Here is a 22,375-nt window from a genome sequence, read left to right on the forward strand (position 1 = left end):
AACTGATTGTTCGGTAATTCTCACAACTGTCAACACCTGCTTTCTTTGGGAGTGGAATTATTATATTCTTCTTGAAGTCTGAGGGTATTTCGCCTGTTTCATACATCTTGCTCACCAGATGGTAGAGTTTTGTCAGGACTGGCTCTCCCAAGGCCGTCAGTAGTTCCAATGGAATGTTGTCTACTCCGGGGGCCTTGTTTCGACTCGTCTTTCAGTGCTCTGTCAAACTCTTCACGCAGTATCGTATCTCCCATTTCATCTTCATCTACATCCTCTTCCATTTCCATAATATTGTCCTCAAGTACATCGCCCTTGTATAGACCCTCTATATACTCCTTCCACCTTTCTGCCTTCCCTTCTTTGCTTAGAACTGGGTTGCCATCTGAGCTCTCGATATTCATACAAGTGGTTCTCTTCTCTCCAAAGGTCTCTTTAATTTTCCTGTAGGCAGTATCTATCTTACCCCTAGCGATATGTGCCTCTACATCCTTACATCCTGCTTAGCCATTTTGAACTTCCTGTCGATCTCATTTTTGAGACGTTTGTATTCCTTTTTGCCTGCTTCATTTACTGCATTTTTATATTTTCTCCTTTCATCAAGTAAATTCAATATTTCTTCTGTTACCCAAGGATTTCTACTAGCCCTCGTCTTTTTACCTACTTGATCCTCTTCTGCCTTCACTACTTCATCCCTCAAAGCTACCCATTCTTCTTCTACTGTATTTCTTTCCCCCATTCCTGTTAATTGTTCCCTTATGCTCTCCCTGAAACTCTGTACAACCTTTGGTTCTTTCAGTTTATCCAGGTCCCATCCCCTTAAATTCCCACCTTTTTGCAGTTTCTTCATACAGGTCACAACCAATAGATTGTGGTCAGTCCACATCTGCCCCTGGAAATGTCTTACAATTTAATAACTGGTTCCTAAATCTGTCTTACCATTATATAATCTGATACCTTTTAGTATCTCCAGGGTTCTTCCATGTATACAACCTTCTATCATGATTCTTAAACCAAGTGTTAGCTATGATGAAGTTGTGCTCTGTGCAAAATTCTACCAGGCGGCTTCCTCTTTCATTTCTTAGCCCCAATCCATATTCACCTACTAAGTTTCCTTCTCTCCCTTTTCCTACTCTCGAATTCCAGTCACCCATAACTATTAAATTTTCGTCTCCCTTCACTACCTGAATAATTTCTTTTATCTTATCATACATTTCATCAATTTCTTCATCTGCAGAGCTAGTTGGCATATAAACTTGTACTACTGTAGTAGGTGTGGGCTTCGTATCTATCTTGGCCACAATGCGTTCACTAAGCTGTTTGTAGTAGCTTACCCGCGTTCCTATTTTCCTATTCATTATTAAACCTACTCCTGCATTACGCCTATTTGACTTTGTTTATAACCCTGTGGTCACTTGACCAGAAGTCTTGTTCCTCCTGCCGCCGAACTTCACTAATTCCCACTATATCTAACTTTAACCTATCCATTTCCCTTTTCAAATTTTCTAACCTACCTGCCCGATTAAGGGATCTGACATTCCACGCTCCGATCCGTAGAACGCCAGTTTCTTTCTCCTGATAACGACATCCTCTTGAGTAGTCCCCGCCCGGAGATCCGAATGGGGGACTATTTTACCTCCGGAATATTTTACCCAAGAGGACGCCATCATCATTTAATCATACGGTAAAGCTGCATGCCCTCGGGAAAAATTACGGCCGTAGTTTCCCCTTGCTTTCAGCCGTTCGCAGTACCAGCACAGCAAGGCCGTTTTGTTACAAGGCCAGATCAGTCAATCATCCAGACTGTTGCCCCTGCAACTACTGAAAAGGCTGCTGCCCCTCTTCAGGAACCACATGTTTGTCTGGCCTCTCAACAGATACCCCTCCGTTGTGGTTGTACCTACGGTACGGCTATCTGTATCGCTGAGGCACGCAAGCCTCCCCACCAACGGCAAGGTCCATGGTTCATGGGGATCTATATATGACGGTACATAAAAACGATTAAATGTGAACATCAGTATTAAAACAAATAACAGAACATTAAAAACCTTCATCGCTTCCAACCTTTTACAAGCGTAAAAACTTAACCTTACAAAATTATATGAAGATGAAACTTTTTTACGTTTCCCAAGTAAAAACAGTAAGCTGCGAAGTTGTCCTTCACAAAACGCCGAAAATTAGGGCCCCCAACAGCACTAAAATCACAAGTACCCTTTTAGACAATAAGAAAGGGGGTACCAACAATGTATATGAACGGTTATAGCAAAAAGTACTGACCACCCTGTGGGTAGGCATACCATAATCACGCTCGCAGGCATATGGGGTTACGGACGGGATTGGAAGAGGTACCGAGGGGGAAATGGAGGTCGGGGAAAGGCGGGGGCAGCGGAGCGTAAATATGAAGTACCCCAAAAAATGGGTCAAGTAGGAAACATGGAAAGAATATAATCATTAGTAGAAAAACGCACTTGTTAAATTGGACCAAAATCGATCATTTGCTATTTTTATAATCAAATAAATAGTATCGATAAACGGATCCAACATAGAACCATACATATGAGTATATGTTACGCAAGAGTAATCTTACAGATGACATACTGAGTTGACAAATCATGGCATAGCAATATGCACATATACAGATGGCGGAAGTATTGCAGACACAAGGTATAAAAGGGCACTGCATTGGTGGAGGTTTCACTTGTAATCAGGTGATTCATGTGTAAAGGTTTCCGACGCGATTACGACCACACGATGGGAATTAAGACTTTGGACGCGTAATGGTAGTTGGAGCTAGACACATGGGACATTCCATTTTGGAAATCGTTAGAGAATTCAATACTCCTATATCCACAGTGCCAAGAATACCAACTTTCAGGCATTACCTCTCACCACAGACAACGGAGTGGCTGACGGTCTTCTCTTAACGACCGAAAGCAGCGGCGTTTTCATTAAGTAGTCAGTGCTAACATGCAAGCAACACTGCGTGAAATAACCGCAGAAATTAATGTGGCACGTACGACGAATTTATCCGTTAGGACACTGCGGCGAAAATTAACATTAATGGTCTAGGGCAGCAGAAGACCCACGCGAGTGCCTTGCTAACAGCACAACATCGCCTGTAGGGCCTCTTTTAGGCTTGTGACCATATTGGTTGAACCGTACACCATTGGAAAGACGTGGCCTGGTCAGATGCGTTCCGATTTCAGTTGGAAAGACCTGATGGTTGATTCGAGTGTGGTGCAGACCCCACGAAGATATGGACCGAAGTTGCCAACAAGGCACTCAGCAAGCTGGCGGTGGCTCCATATTGGTGTGGGCTGCGTTTACATGGAATGGACTGAATCCTCTGGTCCCACTGATCCGATCATTGACTGGAAATGGATAGGCTAGGCTACTTGTTCCCCAACAACGACGGAATTCCTATGGATGACAATGCGCCATCTCACCAGGCCGCTACTGTTCCCTATTGGTTTGAAGAACATTCTGGACAGTTCGAATGAATGATCTGGCCACCCAAATTGTCAGACATCAATCCCATCGAATATTTATGGGACATAATCGAGAGGTCAGTTCGTGCACAAAATTCTGCACTGGCAACACTTTCGCAACTACGAACGGCGATGGATGCACCATGGCTCAATATTTCTGCGCGGGACTTCCAACGACTTGTTGGGTCCATGCCACGTCGAGTTGCCGCAATGTGCCGGGCAAAAGTGTATGCTAACAAAAAAGATCCCACAATTCTTTTAAAATTGTTTACGGTTGAAGACTAGTAAAACGAGCTTACATTCACCAAGGCCAGGCCGAAGTGGCACATTACATTCTATAATGACGTTTCTCACGTGTGTGTGTGTGTGTGTGTGTGTGTGTGTGTGTGTGTGTGTGTGTGTGTGTGTGTGTCGCTGATACCGGCAATGTTAAATGTTAGGCGGTGAAGATTTCTTGTTTTGCGATATTCTTCACGGAATTCATACAAATCAGAAATGTGGAAAAGGTATATACAAGCCATATCTGACTCTGTGCCTATGACTCGTGGATTGGATGAACCGTGCAATGCATGTGTGAATTGCAATACTTCACATACAGCTGACAGTTCTATGTAACGCAGAACTTTTCTGTAATATAGATCATCTATGGGAATCAACACACTATCGGCAAACAGCGATTTTGTGAAACTCATCTTACTCGGTTCGCCCACGAGATCCTGAAAGCAATAGGTAATAGTGTCAAGGACCATGCAGTGTTTCTGGGAAGAAGTTCGACAAGTTTCCGTATTGTCTGCTAGTACACAAAATAAGAGCTTACAGAATATCTGCCAAGTTTTGTGATTCGATTTAGGACTCCCCACCCGATAACACCAACACATATTTTTTAATGATTAGAAATCATTAGTTGTGAAAGTAATTTTGGGCATACCCTCTGGAGTGTTACAGGGCCCATAGCATCTCATTTCGAAAGCTTTTCTCTTCTGTTCTCAACTGCTAACTGTCCACGTTTCACTTCCGTACAATGCTACACTCCAGACAAATACTATCAGTAAAGACCTCCCAGCATTAGCCTAGCGATCATGCCTAGCTTCACGTAGGTAGCACTAAGTATCTAAGGCCCTACGAATTGTCTAGCAGCAGCAGCAGCAGCAGCAGTAGTAATTTTGGTGATTAGCTACTCTGTAGATTTATCAGCAAAATTTCAGCACAAGCTCCAATCACGTGCCAGCTGCCCAACTCCAGCACTAGTTCGGTATGAGATATACTTTGCGTGATCTTTCCACATATTTCCCTATGTAGCATCACTAAAAAGCACCTTCTGTGACAAAATATCGGTACGAAGCGCCCTCTGCCATGTAAAATGGATATTAAGCACCTCCCACCAGCTGACGTCGGTAGGAAGTACCCTCCACCACATAACATCGGTACGAAGCATCATCTCCCACGCAACATCGGTGACAATTATCCTTGGCTACGTATCACTGGTGCCCGACCAACAGCAGCGCCAAGCCGCGTGAGCTACCTCGATTCTGAGGGGTTCTGCTTTTCACAACTATGTGGCAACTGCACCGTTTTCACAATGGCAGAGGACTTCAATTCATCACAGTTCAGCCAATTCGGGCGAAATGTTTATAAACTATGTACAAAAACTTTCCTCTTAATTCATACCTGTAAGTGAAAACCGTATCAAAATCACTACAGTAGTTCGTGAGATTAGTCCGAAACGCAGCAGAGGACTGCAATTAATTGTAAGGAGCAGTCACATGAAAACGAGAGAGATGGGAAAAAGTAAACCGTTCATTATTTCAAAAGCAATTATCATAACTGTTGAGACATTTGTCCCACTGTGAGACAAGACGATCAATGCCTTCACGGAAAAATGTTTGCAATTGCCTACGCAACCATGATGGTACCCAGGCGTGCTCCAAAAATACAGATCGCATAGGGAGAGATCGGGATAGTATGGATGATGTGTAAGGGCTTCCCAGCTGGACTAGTGTAGTCGAAAGAGCCTTGGCAACTTGTGGGGCCCACAAAAGTTTTTCCATGAAAGCACTGTTAGCCTTAACCCACAGTGGATAAATTTATTAAGTTATGAGGATTACTTTTGAAATAATAAACATTCCAAATACTTGAACGGATTTTTCAATCTTCAGCGGAGTATGTGCTGATGCGAAACTTCCTGGCAGATTGAAACAGCTTTACTTCCGCCAGTACCTCATCTCCTATCTTCCAAACTTCACGTAAGTCAGACCAGCACATACACCGCTCCAGGGTGAAAAATTTATTCTTTTAACATCCCCACAGGCAGTGACTAAGCCATGGCTCCGTAATATCCTTTCTTCCAGAAGCGCAAGTACTGCAAGTTTCGCAGGAGAACTTCTGTGAAGTTTGGAAGGCAGGAGATAGGTACTAGCGGTAGTAAACTTTGAGGAAAGGTCATGAGTCATGCTTGGGTAGTTGGGTCGGTAGAGTACTTGTCCGCAAAAGGCAAAGGTCCCGAGCTCGTGTCTCAGTCCGGCACACAGTTTTACTCTGCCAGGAAATTTGTTTACTTTTTCCATCCGTCTCGTTTCCAATAGACTACCCCTTATACATGTAATAGAACAAAGATAGAAAATAGATAGCTGTTAACAACTTTTTTTTACAAAAGATAATGCATTTTACATTCTCTCTAATTCGCCCATTGTCAGTTATTTTGCTGGCCAAATAGCAAAACTCGTAAACTACTTTGAGTGTGTCGTTTTCTAATCTAATTCACTCAGCAGCGCCTGATTTAATTAGACTCCATTTCATTACCCCTGTTTTACTTTCGTTAATGTTACCTTATAATCTCTTTTTTCATAAAACTGTCCATTCTGTTCAACTGCTCTTCCGAGTCCTTTGCTGGCTCTGACAGAAATAGAATGTCATCAGCACACCTCAAGGTTTTTATTTCTTCTCCCTCAACTTTAATTCCTTCCTCAAATATGTCCTTGGCTTCTATTTCTCAGTGCACGAATTCAATAACGTCAGGGAAGACTACAAACCGTCCACTCCCTTCTTAAACATTGCTTCCCTTTCATGTTCCACAAATCTTAAGATTGCAGTCTGGTTTCTGTAAAGTTGTAAAAAAATCTTTCGCTCCCTGTGTTTTATTCCCGTTACCCTTAGAATTTCAAAGAATGTATTCCAGTCAACATCGTCAGAAGGTTTCTCTAAATCTACAAAAGCTACACACGTAGGTTTGCTTTTATTTAACCCATCTGCTAAAAGAAGTGCGGGCATCAGTATTGCCTTGCGTGTTCCTACTCGTACATTTCTCCGGAGCCCAAGCTGATATTCCCTGAGGTCGGCTTATACCAGTTTTTTCCATTATTCTGTAAATAATTTGTTTCGCTATATTTTGTAAGAATTGCTCATTAAACTGATTGTTCGATAAGATGCGCACCCGTCAGCACCTGCCTTCTCTGAAACTGAGATTATTACGTTCTTCTTGAAGTCTGAAGGTAATTCACTTGCGTCTTATTACACACCAGGTAGAAAAGTTTTGTCATGGCTGGCTCTTCCAAGGACGAGAATAATTCTGAGGGAAAGTCATCTATTCTAGGGGCCTTGTTTCTTGCTAGGTGTTTCACTGCTCTGTCAAATTCATTTCTCAGTATCATATATCCTAACTCATCTTCATCTACTTTCTCTTCTGTTTCTACGGTATTTTCCTTAAGTTAGTTTCCCTTGTACTGACTTCCTATATATTCCTTCCAACTTTCAGCTTTACTTTCTTCACTTAGTACTGCTTTGCCATCTGAGTTCTTGATATTCGTACACCTACTTACCGTTTCTCCAAAGGTCTCTCTAACTTTCCTACAGGTAGTATCTACTTTTCACTTAGTTATACATGTTTCTGTGGACTTGCGTTAGTCCATTAGCCATTCTTACATAGCCATTCTGTACTTCCTGGCAATCTCATTTTTATACATTCTACTTAGCTATTTTGTACTTGCTGTCACTCTCATTTTCAGGCATCTACATACCCTTTTGCCGGCTTCATTTTTACACTTTCTCCTTTCGTAAATTAGATTCAGTTTCTTCTAGTGGGTTTTGTCTTATTACTAAAATGTAAACTTTCACGGCCGGAAATATGTCCATTATAATTATCCGGGCTGTTATGCCGTGGTCGGTTGATGAATTCTGAGGTGATTCCCAACGTTTCGTCTCCGACTGCGGGAGACATCTTCAAGGGGGTCCGTAGCTTGATGGTCCAACACACAAACTGGCTCGCTACTGACTGCCGCTAAATTCCGTGTCCGCGCGCCCCCGCGCCGCGGCGTGACGTCTGATTCTCTGCTTCCTTCACTATTTCACCTCACGAAGCTACCCATTCGTTTTCTATCCTATTCCTTTGCCCCCTTGCAGTCGACGTTGCCTACAGCTCTCCTTGAAATTCTCAACAACCTCTGGTTCTTTCGATTTATCTAATTCCATCTCCGTAACTTCCAACCTTTCAGCAATCTCTGCAGTTCATAACCAATTAATTATCGTCAGAGTCCACATCTGTCCCTGAGAATGTTTTGCGATTTAAAATCTGGTTTCTGAATATCTGTCTTACCATAATGCAACATTCTGAAACCTTCCAGTGCCCCTTGGTCTCTTCCACGTCTACAACCTTCTTTCCTGATTCTTAAACCAAGTGTTATAGATGATTATATTATGCTCTGTGCTAAATTCTACCGGCAGTTTCCTCTTTCATTCCTTCTTCCCAGTCCATAGTCTCCTACTATTTTTCTTTCTCTTCCTTTTCTTACTACCGAATTTCAGTCCCCCGTCACAATTAAGTTTTTCTCTCCCGTAACTACCTGAATAATTTCTTAGATTTCATAATATATTTTTTCAAGTTCTTCATTCTATTCTCGGAGCTAGTTGGCATATAACTGTAACTACTGTGTTGGGTGTTGGCTTCGTGTCTATCTTGGCTACAACAATGCGTTCACTATGCTGTTCACAGTAGCTTATATGCACTCCTATCTTCTTATTCATTATCAAACTTACTCCTGCGTTAACCCTATTTTATTTTCTATTTATAATCCTGTATTCGCCTGATCAGAAATCCTGCTCCTCCTCAGAATTTCGAAGTGTGTATTCCAGTCAACATCGTCAGGTGGTTTCTCTAAATCTACAAAAGCTACACATGTAGGTTTGCTTTTCTTTAACTCATATTCAGTATGTTCATTTCGATTTTTGAATTCTCAAGACTACCTAGCCGATTAAGGGATCTAATATTCCACGCTCCGACCCGTAGAATGACAGTCCCGCTTCTCCTAGTGACATCGTTCCCAACTGCTTGGACAACCTCCTCCCGACCATCTCGGCGAGAAGAGGTCCTTCTGACCAGGTTGCGGATTGGGCATTGCCGGTTTAGCCACCGCTACCTGCTCTCCGGTGACCCAGCCCCGCAGTGCCCTTGTGGTCATGCATTAACAGTGCGCCATGTTTTATTGTCGTGTCCCCGTTTTAGTCAATCGCGTGTTGTCCTGTCTCTGCCATCTACTTGACAGGATATTTTAGCGGATGACGCTCGAGCAGCTGCTCGTGTTCTTCGTTTCATTACTTTGACTGGATTGTCCAAAGACATCTCTTTCACTTATTTTATCTGCATCTTTGTAAGAACTTTCTGGTGTCCCCCCCTTGAGTTTTACTAGATTCTACGTGCTCTAACAATTGTGACTGGGCGCTAATGACCTCAGTAGTTGAGCGCCCTTAAACCCTCCCCCCCCCCCCAAAAAAAAATCCTAGTGACATCCCGAGCAGTCTCCACCCAGTGATCCTAATGTGGGGGCTGTTTTACCTCTAGAATATTTTACCTAAGAGGATGCCATCGACATTTAATCATACAGTAGAGGTGCATGCACTCGAGAAACATAACGGCTGCAGTTCTCCCCAGCTCTCAGCCGTTCGCAGTAACAGCATAAAAAGGCCATGCCGACTAACGTCACAAAACAAGATCAATCAATCAATCAATCAATCAGGCTGTTGGCCCTGCAACTAGTAAAGAGGCTGCTGCACATCTTCAAGAACGACATGTCTGTCTATGCTCTCCACAGATATCCCTCTGCTGTCGTTGACATACTTTTTATCACATAGTGTACACGAACCGTATCAGGACACCTGGCTGAAAAAAGTTCGTGGCGCCCTCCATCGGTAATGCTGGAATTCAATATGGCGTTGGCCCACCCTTAGCCTTGATGACAGCTTTCACTCTAGCAAGCATACGTTCAATCAGGTGCTGAAAGGCTTCTTGGGAATGACAGACCATTCTTAACTGAGTGCTGCACTGAGGAGAGGTATCGATGTCGGTCTTTCAGGCTTGGCACGAAGTCGGCGTTCCAAAACATCCCAAAGGTGTTCCATAGGACTCTATAGGATTCAGTATAGGCCTGTGCTGTGATAGTGCCACGCAAAACAACAAGGGGTGCAAGCACCTTCCATGAAATACACGACCACACCATAACACCACCGACTCAGACTTTTACTGTTGGCACTACACATGCTGGCAGATGACGTTCATCGGGCATTGGCCATACCTACACCTTGCTATCGGATAGTCACATTGCGTACCGTGATTCGTCACTCCAAACAATGTTTCTCCACTGTTCACTCGTCCAATGTTTACGGTCCTTACACCAAGCGAGGCGCCGTTTTTCATTTACCGGCGCGATGTGTGGCTTTATGAGCAGCCGCTCGACCACGAAATCCAAGCTTTCTCACTTCCCGCCTAACTTTCATACTACTTGAAGTGGATCCTGATGCAGTCTGGAATTCCGGTGCGATGGTCTGGATACATGTCTGCCTATTACACATTACCACCCTCTGCAACTGTTAGCAGTCTGTCAGTCAACAGAGGTCGGCCTGTACGCTTTTGTGCTGTAACTGTCCGTTCATGTTTCCACTTCACTATCACATCGGAAACAGTGGATTTGGGGATGTTTAGGAGTGTGGAAATCTCGCGTACAAACGTAAGACACAAGTGACACCCAATCACCTGACCACGTTCGAAGGCCGTGAGTTCCGCGGAGCGCCCCATTCTGCTCTCTCATATCGAGTACCTGGCAGTAGGTGGCAGCAAAATGCACCTAATTTGAAAAACGGGGATTTTTGGTGGTGTCCGCATACTTTTGATCACACAGTGTATTTGTATCGCAGAGGCACACAAGCCACTCCAGCTCGGCAAGGTCCACGGTTCATGGGGGAGAAAAAGACAGTAATGAATCGAACTGCGGAAAAATAAAGTTATGGCTGAACTTACGGGATCGGTGTATAGACACATCCTGAGTCACAAAGGAATTGTCAGTTTGGCAATGGCGGGTCAATAGAGTATGCGGTCAAATGGATGTGCTTTGTAACAGTTATGCAGGGCTAAAAGAAGCTTGCTTGGATAGACTAACGTGGAGACCTGCATCAAATCGGTCTATGGGCTTAAGACGAAAACAGATACATGATCTTGTGTATAACGTCTGAAACTCCACGAGGCTCTTCGCAGATAATGTATTTAAGGAGGTCGCAATGTCATAAAATTATAGAGAAATGAAAACGACTAACACAATACGAACTCTTAGGGATGGAACCGTCAACTGACTGTTAGCGAAACTTAAATGTAAAGCAGCGAGCATAAACAACAAAAAGACCCGTTGTTAAATTACGCGATTCGCTATCAGTCACGGAAAACTGTTACAAGTGCTGAATACCTTGGAGTATGCGTCCTGAGCGACTGAAAGTGGAACGCTCTCACAAAAGTAGTTGTAGGAAAGCAGGTGCCAGAACCACTTTCATTCGAAAGATGGCGAGGAAATGTAGTTCGCTCACAATAGAAAAATCCCTTGTTAGACTGTCTCCTGAGACAAATGAACCTATACGGTTCCAGAGACGTTTTCAAGTCTCGTACATCTATGATGCGTATATGCAGACTTAAGCGACAAATGAAATTTTGACTACAGCTGGTATTCGAACCCAGGTCTGCTGCTCACTAAGCAGATGCGCTAACCACTACGCCACCCTGACACTGGCTTTGCACAACTGCACGGACTACCCTAGCGCGCCTCCCTACTCCTCCTTCCCTGTTTCACTCGATGCTCAGGTGCCGACGTGCTATTCGAATACAGGTGGTGGAGAGGCTCTGTAATGCTATTCAAGTGTAGGGGGAATACCAAGTGGGCTCAGGCGTGAATGGGAATTTTGATTGAGGAGGGAGGCAGTTGTGCAAAGCCACTGTGCCACGGTGGCGTAATGATTAACGCATCTGCTTCGGGAGCAGGAGACCTGTATTCGAATCGCAGCCTTACTACAAATTTTTATTCGTCGCTTCAGTCTGCATATATATTACTCAGTACGATTACTAGACGGCGTAGAGAATATCCAGAGGCACGAGCACCAGCTTTTCGCGAGAGTGTCACAGATGCTTATCCGACGCCAAGGGCATACGCTGCGAGAGAGGCGTTGTTGATCACAAAGAGGTTTACTGTTAAAATTTCTAGAACGCGTGTTCCGAGGAGAGTCAAAACACGCTGTATTTGTCCACGTATGTCTCTGGAAACGACAATGGTGATGCAGTTAGGGAGATAAGAACTCATACGGAGGATTACTGATATGCGCTCCTCCCGTGCAGCATGAGCGAACAGCAATGAAAGGGACGAAATGATAGCTTCGCCACAAACTGCCAGGTGGCTTGTAGAGTATAAATGTAGATACACAAATACAGCGCAGTGGTGTATGTAGCCCATGTGTCACGTGCTGAAAACATTTTCATTTCCTAATTTGAAAGAACGATTATCACCAAAAAGAAATTTTTTTCAGTTACGATTACGCATGGACGGTACCAGGAAAGGCGAATGGCCGAATACGGTTTATTGGAAGAATTTTGGGAAAGTGTGATTCATCTATAAAGGAAACCGCGTATAGAACACTAGTGAGGCCCATTCTTGAGTGCTGATCGAGTGTTTGGGATCCCCACCAGATCGGATTAAAGAAAGGCAATTCAGAGGCGAGCTGCTAAATTTGTTACCGGTAGGATCGAGCAACACACGAGTACTCCGGAGATGAACTCAAATTGGAATCCCTGGAGGAAAGACTAAGTTCTTTTCGCGGAACACTACTGGAAAAAATTTAGAGAACGGGTATTTGAAATTGACAGCAGAACGATTCTACCGCCGCCAACGTACATTTCGCGTAAGGTCCACGAAGAGAAGAGAAATTACGGCTCGTACGGAGACATGTAGATAGCTGTTTTTCCCTAGCTCTATTTGCTAGTGGAACAGAAAAGGTGGTGACTACCAGTAGTATTAGTAATAGAAGGTACCCTCCACCATGCATCGTACAGTGGCTTGCGGAGTTCGTATGTAGATGTAAATTAACTCTGAACACTGTTTGCACTGGTACTGATTCCTGTCCCCGTTAAATAGCTGGGAAGAGCTCGAGCGATGACATCACCTTAGGATAATTCGTTTCTAGCATAGACGGTGTAGTTATCTTCCATGACCATAATTTCATCGACGAGGAAGTAAGTTCTGTCCTTTCGTATGACCACTCATTCTGGAACTCTAACAACAGCTTTTGTACTGATCTACATGAATTCTTCACACAACAGTCCTACAAAACTCAGCTCAATCTACTCAGTCGAAATATTTGGAGAACTGGTTGTAGAGACGTCGAGACTGATTTGTTCTTTGACTTCGAGAAAGTAAGTGAAAACTTCGTAGCAGAGAAAACCCATTACACGTCGTCCTCAGAAACTATAGTAGTCTCAGGCGTACTTCCGCGACTAATTGCTTGTAGTCTTGTATAGAAGTAAGTAGCATAGGCATTAAACTGTTGTAAGATGCTGCAAGATTTTATTTATTTCCCTTCATAAAACTTGTGTCTAAAGCATGTCCCACACTACATAAGCACAGTATAAACTGTATACATTTTTTCTTAAATTCTAATGATGCATTATTAAGACAATTCATTAAACAACAAAAGTTAATAGTAAGTATGTTTAGAAGAAAACTTGAGTAGTTATGTAGAAAATACGATGAAAGGAAGTAACGAAACAAAAAACAAGAGATAAATGTATTATGTTCCACTTAAATTTCTTTAGCTAACTGCGGTTAGCGGCTAACTCGGCACATCTTTGGAGTTTTGCCTGCGTCGAGTGGAAAAATAGCCTACACTTAAGCCATCTGTAATTAATTGTCCAGTTCTTAAGGGAATTTTCGTTCTGTCGTTGCAACAACAAAACTCATAGAAGCACCCCTTTTTTAGGCTAAGATCAGTATCCAATGATTAAACATTCAATGAAATTAAGCTTAATGAGAAGCTCAGACAATCAGGTACCAGAGATGTTAAAATATCACAATATTCTCATAAAATCACAGTGCAAAATATTGTTAGTATGTTGCATCAGGATATAAGCGGATTAAAAAACAAAGTAGAAGAGCTTCTAGTTTGTTTAGAAGATTTATAAACGGAGCGTGGGATGGATGTACTATGCCTGTCTGAACATCATACAGTCACATATATACGAAAGGTAAATGTAGGTGGATATAAGCTTTCAGCACAAGTAGACACACTATGGAGAGTGGAGGTGTTGCCACACATGTCAAAAATTTAGAAACTAAAATATTTTGTGTAGAGCACCATATAAAAGCATGCACATGTGAGCTTTAACTAAATACTGGTACTTTTATAATTGTAGACGTGTGTAGGTCCCCATTGCGAAATTTTCAGCTGTTTTTGAAAACCTTGAATTCTGCTTTGTCAGACAGAGGGAAGCAAATTACTGTTTGTGGGGATTTCAATGTAGATTTTCTGAGAGTCCGATAGCAAGCTTGACTTTAAAGTATTACTTGGTTCTTTCGATTTAACGTCAGTACACTGATAGCTATTATATAAAGTTAATTAGATGAAAACTTTTCCTGTTATGAATGGTCTGTCTGATCATGAGGCACAGCTAGTTACAGTAGATGACATTAACAGTCCTCCAAAATAGTGCGTTCTATTAACGATTTGACAATCGAAAATTTTAAGGAAAGCTTGCAACAGTTAGAGAGAGAGAGAGAGAGAGAGAGAGAGAGAGAGAGAGAGAGAGAGAGAGGGGGGGGGGGGGGAACCTTCCTTTCTGCACCCTGTCTACGAATCGAAAAGGTAGGTGGATTAATGATAGTACGTTCCCTTCGTCACATACCGTGTAGTGACTTAAGATTACAAATGAAGAGTGGTAATGTGAAAGTTTGTAAACCCAATTTTTTCACAAAAAGCATTTTTAGTGCTGTTGTGTTCTCGGTACACTCTTCTGTTCTCCAGACTTGTTCCAAGTGTCAAATCACATAGAAAATGTTTCAAACATTCCTTTCCTACATGGCGTGAGGTAAAGAAGGGTAAGCAAGGCCTTTTTCCACAAGATTTACACAAGACAGAAAACTAAAGCTATGAATCTATTTTATGTAATTCCAATCCATACAACTGACTTCTTTGATTTTAAAGATGCTGCTGAAAGACGCCTGGAGTTTTGAATGTGTACGGACATCAATGAGGACATGCTAAAGCCTGCCATCGCACAAAAGGTGGCCATGTGCAACACTTGTAATTTGTGTATCCTCAAGTTGGATCCTCGACGGATCTTTAGGTGTTCATATACTCAGTCGTAATAAGTCGTATGGGGTAAACTACTCGCTTACGGACATATGTTTATCGTCTCGTTTGACTATCCTCTACCCACTACTTTCGTTTGTGCCCTTAGGAGTAAAAAAAAAGGCAGCATGTGCGAGCCATCAGCTGTACAACTGTAGATTGCGAACCTACACCATGCGTAAGTTTTTTGAATTTACCTTGCAGTTTAAGTTTATATAACTGAAAATGTATAAAATACAGAAAAGTGCGTCAAATATAGCGCCACGGTAAACAGGCTACGCTAGTTACTCTACAGAGCAGTCTGTTACCACAACCTTTATTTCTCATTCACATTCGTTGGCTTCAACTCGGAAACAAATTATCACCTTTCAGCTTAATCTAGACCTCGGGCTACGGTACAGATCAGTGTGTCACCACATCCAAAATTTCGCGCGCGGTGGGTGGGGAGAGGAGGAGGAAACACGTTGCCAGTCTGTCATATTATGGTTCACAGGACTTACTAAATCATGTTTTAAACAACGTGCAGTGCCAGATTCCGGCAGTGGATATTTCGTCTACGCTGTCAATAGCGAATATGGTTACGGACATTCGACGCATTTAGCAACATCCACCTTCAATTGCCTTAGGCACTTATTTAGCTTAAACGAAAATCTACAAGACAGCACAACACAAACACGCAAGAACGAAACGACGTATCCCTCTGAAATGCTGACCGACTATACCAACGGCGGAAGGTAGACCCCTTTATTCCTCGAAGCGCTGAACAAACATCACAAACACAGCTTAAAGTCTGCTTCTGCTGTTCTGTGTGTCTAGCGTTCCCCAATAAGGTTTGTTCTACATACAAACTGGCGGCAGATTTAGAAATGCCGATAGGATGAACAAATACGCGTACGATCTCAACTAACAGAATGCCGGAAAGTTATCAAGCTTGCTAAAGCTAATGCGTGGCGTTGCCTCCAAAGGCAGTTAGTTTTTCTTTGCCAAACATTTTGAGAAGTCTTACAAACTTAGTGTGCTCTGCTCGCTATGACGACCAGACGCACATTAACGAAGCTTCAAAACAAAGAACTTACTACTGTCAGAGCAGAGAGAAAACATATAAACTGCGCATGGTATTGTTGACTAAGAAGCCAATTCATTACCGTTGTGTATCTTCCCTTTGATGATAATGAATATTAGTATTGTCTTAAGTGTAACTACTTTAAATAGGTGATGATGTTGAGCGTGGTGTGTAGTGTCGTGTAGCGATGTGGCAATTCGATAGCGGAGTAGTTTTCAATTGAACAGTTTTCTTCGTGTTCCCTTCAATAGATTTCCACTATTCTTATACCACTTTCTAAAACAAAACCTCTCATTTCACGTTGCTCATCGATTCGTGTCAGCTGCAGTAGAAATAAGAATGACAACTGTTGATTGTACATGTGGAAGTTCTCCCGTGTTTATGTAGACGTTTCCGTCTGGTTCCTGCTGGCTCAGACAATGGGAATACGTCAACGATTTTCACTCGTAAGATGCGTTGAGAATATATATAAAGAAGACATATAATACTGGACATCATCATCATCACCACCACCCATTTGACATTTACTGCAGTATAAAGACCTACCCATCATCATCACCCATTTGACATTGACTGCAGTATAAAGACCTACCCATCATCATCACCCATTTGACATTTAATGCAGTATAAAGACCTACCCATCATCACCCATTTGACATTTAATGCAGTATAAAGACCTACCCATCACCACCCATTTGACATTTACTGCAGTATAAAGACCTACCAATCATCACCCATTTGACATTTACTGCAGTATAAAGACCTACCCATCATCATCACCCATTTGACATTTACTGCAGAATAAAAACTAGACTTCCATGCATCCACATTCCAAATATGTTACTTCATGTAGGACCCCAATACTGTCAGGCGTTGCTCGAAAACAAATAACGTTTTTTTAATGTGATTTTAGGGTGCACAACTACAGTGGTCATCAGCGCCCAGACTAAATTATGAATGCACTGCGAGGCGCAATGTTAAAACAGCAACTAAAAAGGACACTACTATAAAAGCCCCCCCCCCCCCCCCCCAGAGGGTCCACAACTCTTTGGTGGATGCGTAGCGAGCACGGGACCCCGAGCTAATGTGGCCCTCCTTCCTTTCCGGGCTGCATACCTTCCTTTTCCGCATCCTTCCCTCTCCATCTTCGCCCCTCCTCCCCTCCCCTCCCCTCACCTCACCTCACCTCTGGCTCTTTCCTTCCCTTTCTCCCCCTCTGGGAGTATGGTTTGTGCCTACGTCCAAGACGGACGCTCGTAAATGTACCACATTCTTCGCCTTCTCTGCTTCTATGTCTTCATCCTTCCTTTGTCCTTCTCTTTTCCTTAGCTCTTCTCTTTACCCTTTTCTCCGCTGCGGCGTTTGAGACCTCTCCTCTTTCCTTTCTCTTTCTTTGTTTTTCCCTTTCTCTTTCTTCCTCCCTGTGCATGTCTGAAGGTAGACCCACGCATTTTTGTGCGTAGCCAGTGACGGGGTAACGCGTAATTCCCCGCCCCGGGTAGACAGGTAGGACACGTACGTACCCCCTGGTAACGGTGATTACCCGAGCTGATACCTTCCGAAAGTGCCGATTGGTCCCTCCGTCCGTTTGTCGGGAGGTTTGACCTGAGGTGTGAACAATCACCTAAGGTGGGAGTGCCCTCAGAGGGGGCCCCCACAAGGGAGGAGCGCGCCATCGGAGACGACGGTAATCGTGGGGGATTCTTCTGCAATGGTTTCCTCATCTTCCACTATGTCTGCTCACAAGTGTAAGTTCACTGAGTCTCAGCCACAGACAGTTCTTCCATCGTTGCCACAGTTCCTTGTTGTTTCTCGGTCTGACGAAGGTCACGACTTCTCCACAGTCAACCCTTTCATTAATCAGAAAGGTGTCGACGCAATTGCAGGTCCTGTAAAGTCTTGTTCCAGATTACGGAATGGCACCTTGTTGTTAGAAACAGTCAGTGCCCTCCAGGCACAAAAATTGCTGCGTACTTCACTGCTCCACACCTTCCCTGTCCGGGTTGAAGTGCACTGCACTTTAAATTCCTCGCGTGGAGTCGTTTATACACGCTCCCTCGATGGATTGTCTGACGAAGAAATTCAGCACTACCTGTCTGACCAGGGCGTAACGGCTGTTCATAGTTATGAAAAGGGTTGACACGAACATCATTCCAACCCGCACTGTCTTCTTGACATTTGACAAAGTTCAACTCCCATCGAAAATCAAAGCAGGCTATTTCCGTTCGCCCTTACGTCCCAAACCCTACGCGTTGCTATCGGTGTCAGCGGTTCAATCACACCAGCCAGTCCTGTTCCAATCCAGCCAAATGTGTTACGTGTGGAAAGGATGCCCATGAGGGTGCTTGTCCACCTCCATCCCCTCGCTGCATCAACTGTATGGGTGACCACGCTGCTTCCTCTCGTGATTGCCCCGTTTTTAAGGACGAAAAGCTCATCCAGGAAATCAGAGTGAAGGAAAGGGTGTCGACCTTTGCTGCTCGAAAATTATTCGCCAGTCGACAGCCCACTGTGAATCACGCAGGTAAATACAGCACTGTCCTTGCTTCTCCTCGGCCAACAAAGGAGGCGGCCACGCAGACTTGCGACCTCACCTTTAGTGCCACGGTCGTCAGATCGGCGAGCGCAAAGATCGCCCGTTCAACCTCACCACTTTCGCCTGCCCACACTATGGCTCATCCTTCGGGTTCTGCTAAATCTCGAGCCCAAAAGTCAGACACCAAGACTTCGAAAAAAGAGCATACTCATGAAGATTTTTTATGTACCCCAACTTCACAACCATCGGTTCCTCCTTCTTCTAAACATCATATTTCCAATAAGGCTACAAAGAAACCCAGTTCATCTCCTTCTCCGCCAAGGCGTGTCCCATCTACAGCACCACCTGGCGGAAATCGCCCTCGGCCGCCTTCTGTGTCGCCGAGGCGCACTGCTGGCGGCCGATCAACCGGCCGCAGGAGCTGCTCCTGAACAACCTATGGATCAGGATCTTCTGCCTTCGGCTGAATGCCATTCCATGCTGTCGGTCGCAAGCTCTGAGCAGTCGTTGAGTTTTCTGTTCACCCTATGTCCATTATCCACTGGAATATCCGCGGCATTTGAGCCAGTCGGGATGAAATGTCGATCCTCTTACGATCCTACTCGCCGGTCATCTTCTGTCTTCAGGAAACAAAGCTGCGTCCCCATGACCGCACTGTTCTCCCTCATTTTCAGTCCGTTCGATATAATATCCCCTCTGTTGAAGGCACTCCAGCCCATGGAGGACTCATGATACTTCTCCATGATACTCTCCATTATCACCCAATCCACTTAAACACTTCCTTCCAAGCTGTCGCCGTCTGTCTTTCCCTTTCTGGATACACGTTCTCTCTTTGTACTGTATACATTCCATCGTCCACACCAATGGCACGAGCTGATCTCCATCTTCTTGGTCAGCTTCCACCCCCCTATTTGCTGGTTGGGGACTTCAATGCCCACCACCCGCTTTGGGGATCTCCACATCCTTGTCCACGTGGCTCACTATTGCTAGACGTCTTCCACCAAGCGGATCTAGTTTGCCTCAACACTGGGGTCCCCACATTTTTGTCTGCCTCCACGACAAATTTATCTCATTTGGACCTTGCGGTCGGTACTGTTCCGCTAGCTCGGCGCTTCGAATGGTTCGCCCTTGATGATACACACTCGAGTGACCACTTTCCATGTGTCCTTAGACTGCAGCCTCAACTGCCATATATGCGCCCGCGACGCTGGAAGTTTGCCCAAGCCGATTGGACACTTTTTTCGTCTCTAGCGACATTCGATGACCGTCACTTTCCCAGCGTCGACGATGAGGTCACACATATTACCGACGTTATTCTTACAGCTGCGGAACGTTCAATACCACGCACCTCCGAATTGCCCCGGCGCCCCCCAGTTCCTTGGTGGAACGAGGCATGCCGTGACGCAATACGTGAGCGGCGACGTGCTCTTCGCGTTTTCCGCCACCATCCTACTTTGGCCAACTGTATCCGCTATAAGCAGTTCCGTGCGCGATGCCGTCGTGTCATCCGCGATAGCAAGAAGGCAAGCTCGAAATTCTTTATTAGCTCATTTAACACCTTCACTCCCTCCTCGGAAGTTTGGAGTCGGCTTCGACGGTTCTCAGGCGCGCCTAGTTTCTCCCTGGTCTCTGGGCTCACTGTCGCGCATGATACATTAGTGGACCCCGTCGCAATTTCTAACTCATTGGGACAGCACTGAGATTTCGAGCTCTTCAAATTACCCGCCAGCGTTTCTCCTGAAGAAACGCGCAGCGGAAGTGCAACCCCTTGCTTTCTCCTCTCAAAATCGCGAAAGCTACAATACTGTTTTCTCCATGCGGGAACTCCAAAATGCACTCTCTTCTTCTCGCTCCTCCGCCCCAGGACCGTATGGTATCCACGTCCAAATGTTGTTGCATTTATCAACCCATAGTCTGCGTTACCTCCTTCGCCTTTATAATCGAATTTGGACCGACATACTTTTCCCAGACGATGGCGGGAAGCTATCGTCGTTCCTGTTCCGAAACCTGGAAAGGACAAACATCTCCCCTCTAGCTATCGCCCCATTTCTCTCACGAGTAGTGTCTGTAAGGTTTTGGAGCGTATGGTGAATTACCGTTTAGCTTGGTGGCTGGAATCCCGCAGTCTTTTAACACCTGCCCAGTGCGGATTCCGAAAGCATCGTTCTGCAGTTGACCATCTTGTTGCTCTCTCCACTTATATCATGAACAATTTTCTCCGGAAACGCCAAACGGTAGCAATATTTTTTGATCTGGAGAGAGCATACGATAACTGTTGGAGGACAGGCATCCTCCGCACACTGTTCTCTTGGGGCTTTCGAGGTCGGCTGCCCCTTTTTCTTCGCGAATTTATGGCAGAGCGCACATTTAGGGTGCGGGTGAACACTACTCTCTCCCGTACCTTCTCCCAAGAAAACGGGGTACCCCAGGGCTCCGTGCTGAGTGTTGTACTGTTTGCCATTGCCATAAATCCAATTATGGATTGTCTCCTTCCTGATGTCTCGGGCTCCCTCTTTGTGGACGATTTTGCGATCTACTACAACTCTCAACGGACCAGCCTTCTTGAACGACATCTTCAAGGATGTCTCGATCGCCTCCACTCTTGGAGCATCGAAACCGGCTTCAGTTTTTCTCCCAGTAAGACCGTTTGTGTTAATTTTTGGCGACGTAAGGAGTTTCTTCCACCCTCCTTACATCTAGGACCTGTCAACCTTCCGTTTTCAGATGTCGCTAAATTCTTGGGTCTTATGTTTGACAGAAAACTGTGCTGGTCCTCCCACGTTTCCTATCTTTCGGCTCGCTGTCTGCGATCCCTTAACACCCTCCGTGTCCTGAATGGTACCTGCTGGGGAGCGGACCGAGTGGTCCTTCTCCGCCTCTATCGCGCCTTAGTGCGCTCGAAATTGGACTATGGAAGCATAGTCTACTCCTCTGCTCGGCCGTCCATTCTTCGGCGTCTCGACTCTACCCACCACTGTGGATTACGTTTAGTGTCTGGAGCTTTTTACACCAGCCCTGTGGAAAGCCTTTATGCTGAGACTGCTGAACCTCCGCTGTCCAATCGGCGAGCAGTCCTTCTGAGTTGTTATGCTAGCCATCTGTCTTCCATGCCTGCTAATCCGGCCCATGACTCTTTTCGACGCCTCCTTGGATGTAGGGTATGCAGGCCACCCTTCCTCCCTACTATCACGGGAGTCCGCTTCCGTCAACTGCTCCATTCTCTTTCCTTCCGCTTTCCTAAAACCTTGACAACTTGGGGTACAGCACCGCCTTGGCTCCGTCCCCGGATCTGCCTGCTCCGTGACTTCGTCGATTTCCCAAGGATGGTACCCCTACACTTGTTTATCGTCGGGCATTTGCTGCTCTATGTGCACAAATGACGGAAGCCACATTTATTTACACCGATGGCTCGAAAACATCGTTAGGTGTAAGGAGTGCCTATATTGTTGGCGACACCCCAAATCACTTTCGGCTTCCCGACCAGTGTTCGGTTTATACTGCGGAGCTTTACGCTGTTCTCCAGGCTGTCCACTACATCCGCCGCCATCAGCGGATACAGTACGTTATCTGCTTGGATTCTCTCAGCTCTCTCCTCAGTCTCCAAGCTCTTTACCCTGTGCACCCTCTGGTCCACCGGATTCAGGACTGTCT

The 22,375-nt window shown here is 44.8% G+C and overlaps 1 protein-coding gene across 4 annotated transcripts in view; it reads right to left on the bottom strand.

Annotated features, from left to right (window-relative positions):
- The window catches only part of LOC126248132 (bone morphogenetic protein receptor type-2), a 382,553-nt gene that overhangs the window by 118,515 nt on the left and 241,663 nt on the right, over positions 1-22,375 (bottom strand). The window lies entirely within an intron of this gene.

The sequence above is a fragment of the Schistocerca nitens genome, chromosome 3, assembly GCF_023898315.1.
Source record: "Schistocerca nitens isolate TAMUIC-IGC-003100 chromosome 3, iqSchNite1.1, whole genome shotgun sequence".
Taxonomy (NCBI): Eukaryota; Metazoa; Arthropoda; class Insecta; order Orthoptera; family Acrididae; genus Schistocerca; species Schistocerca nitens.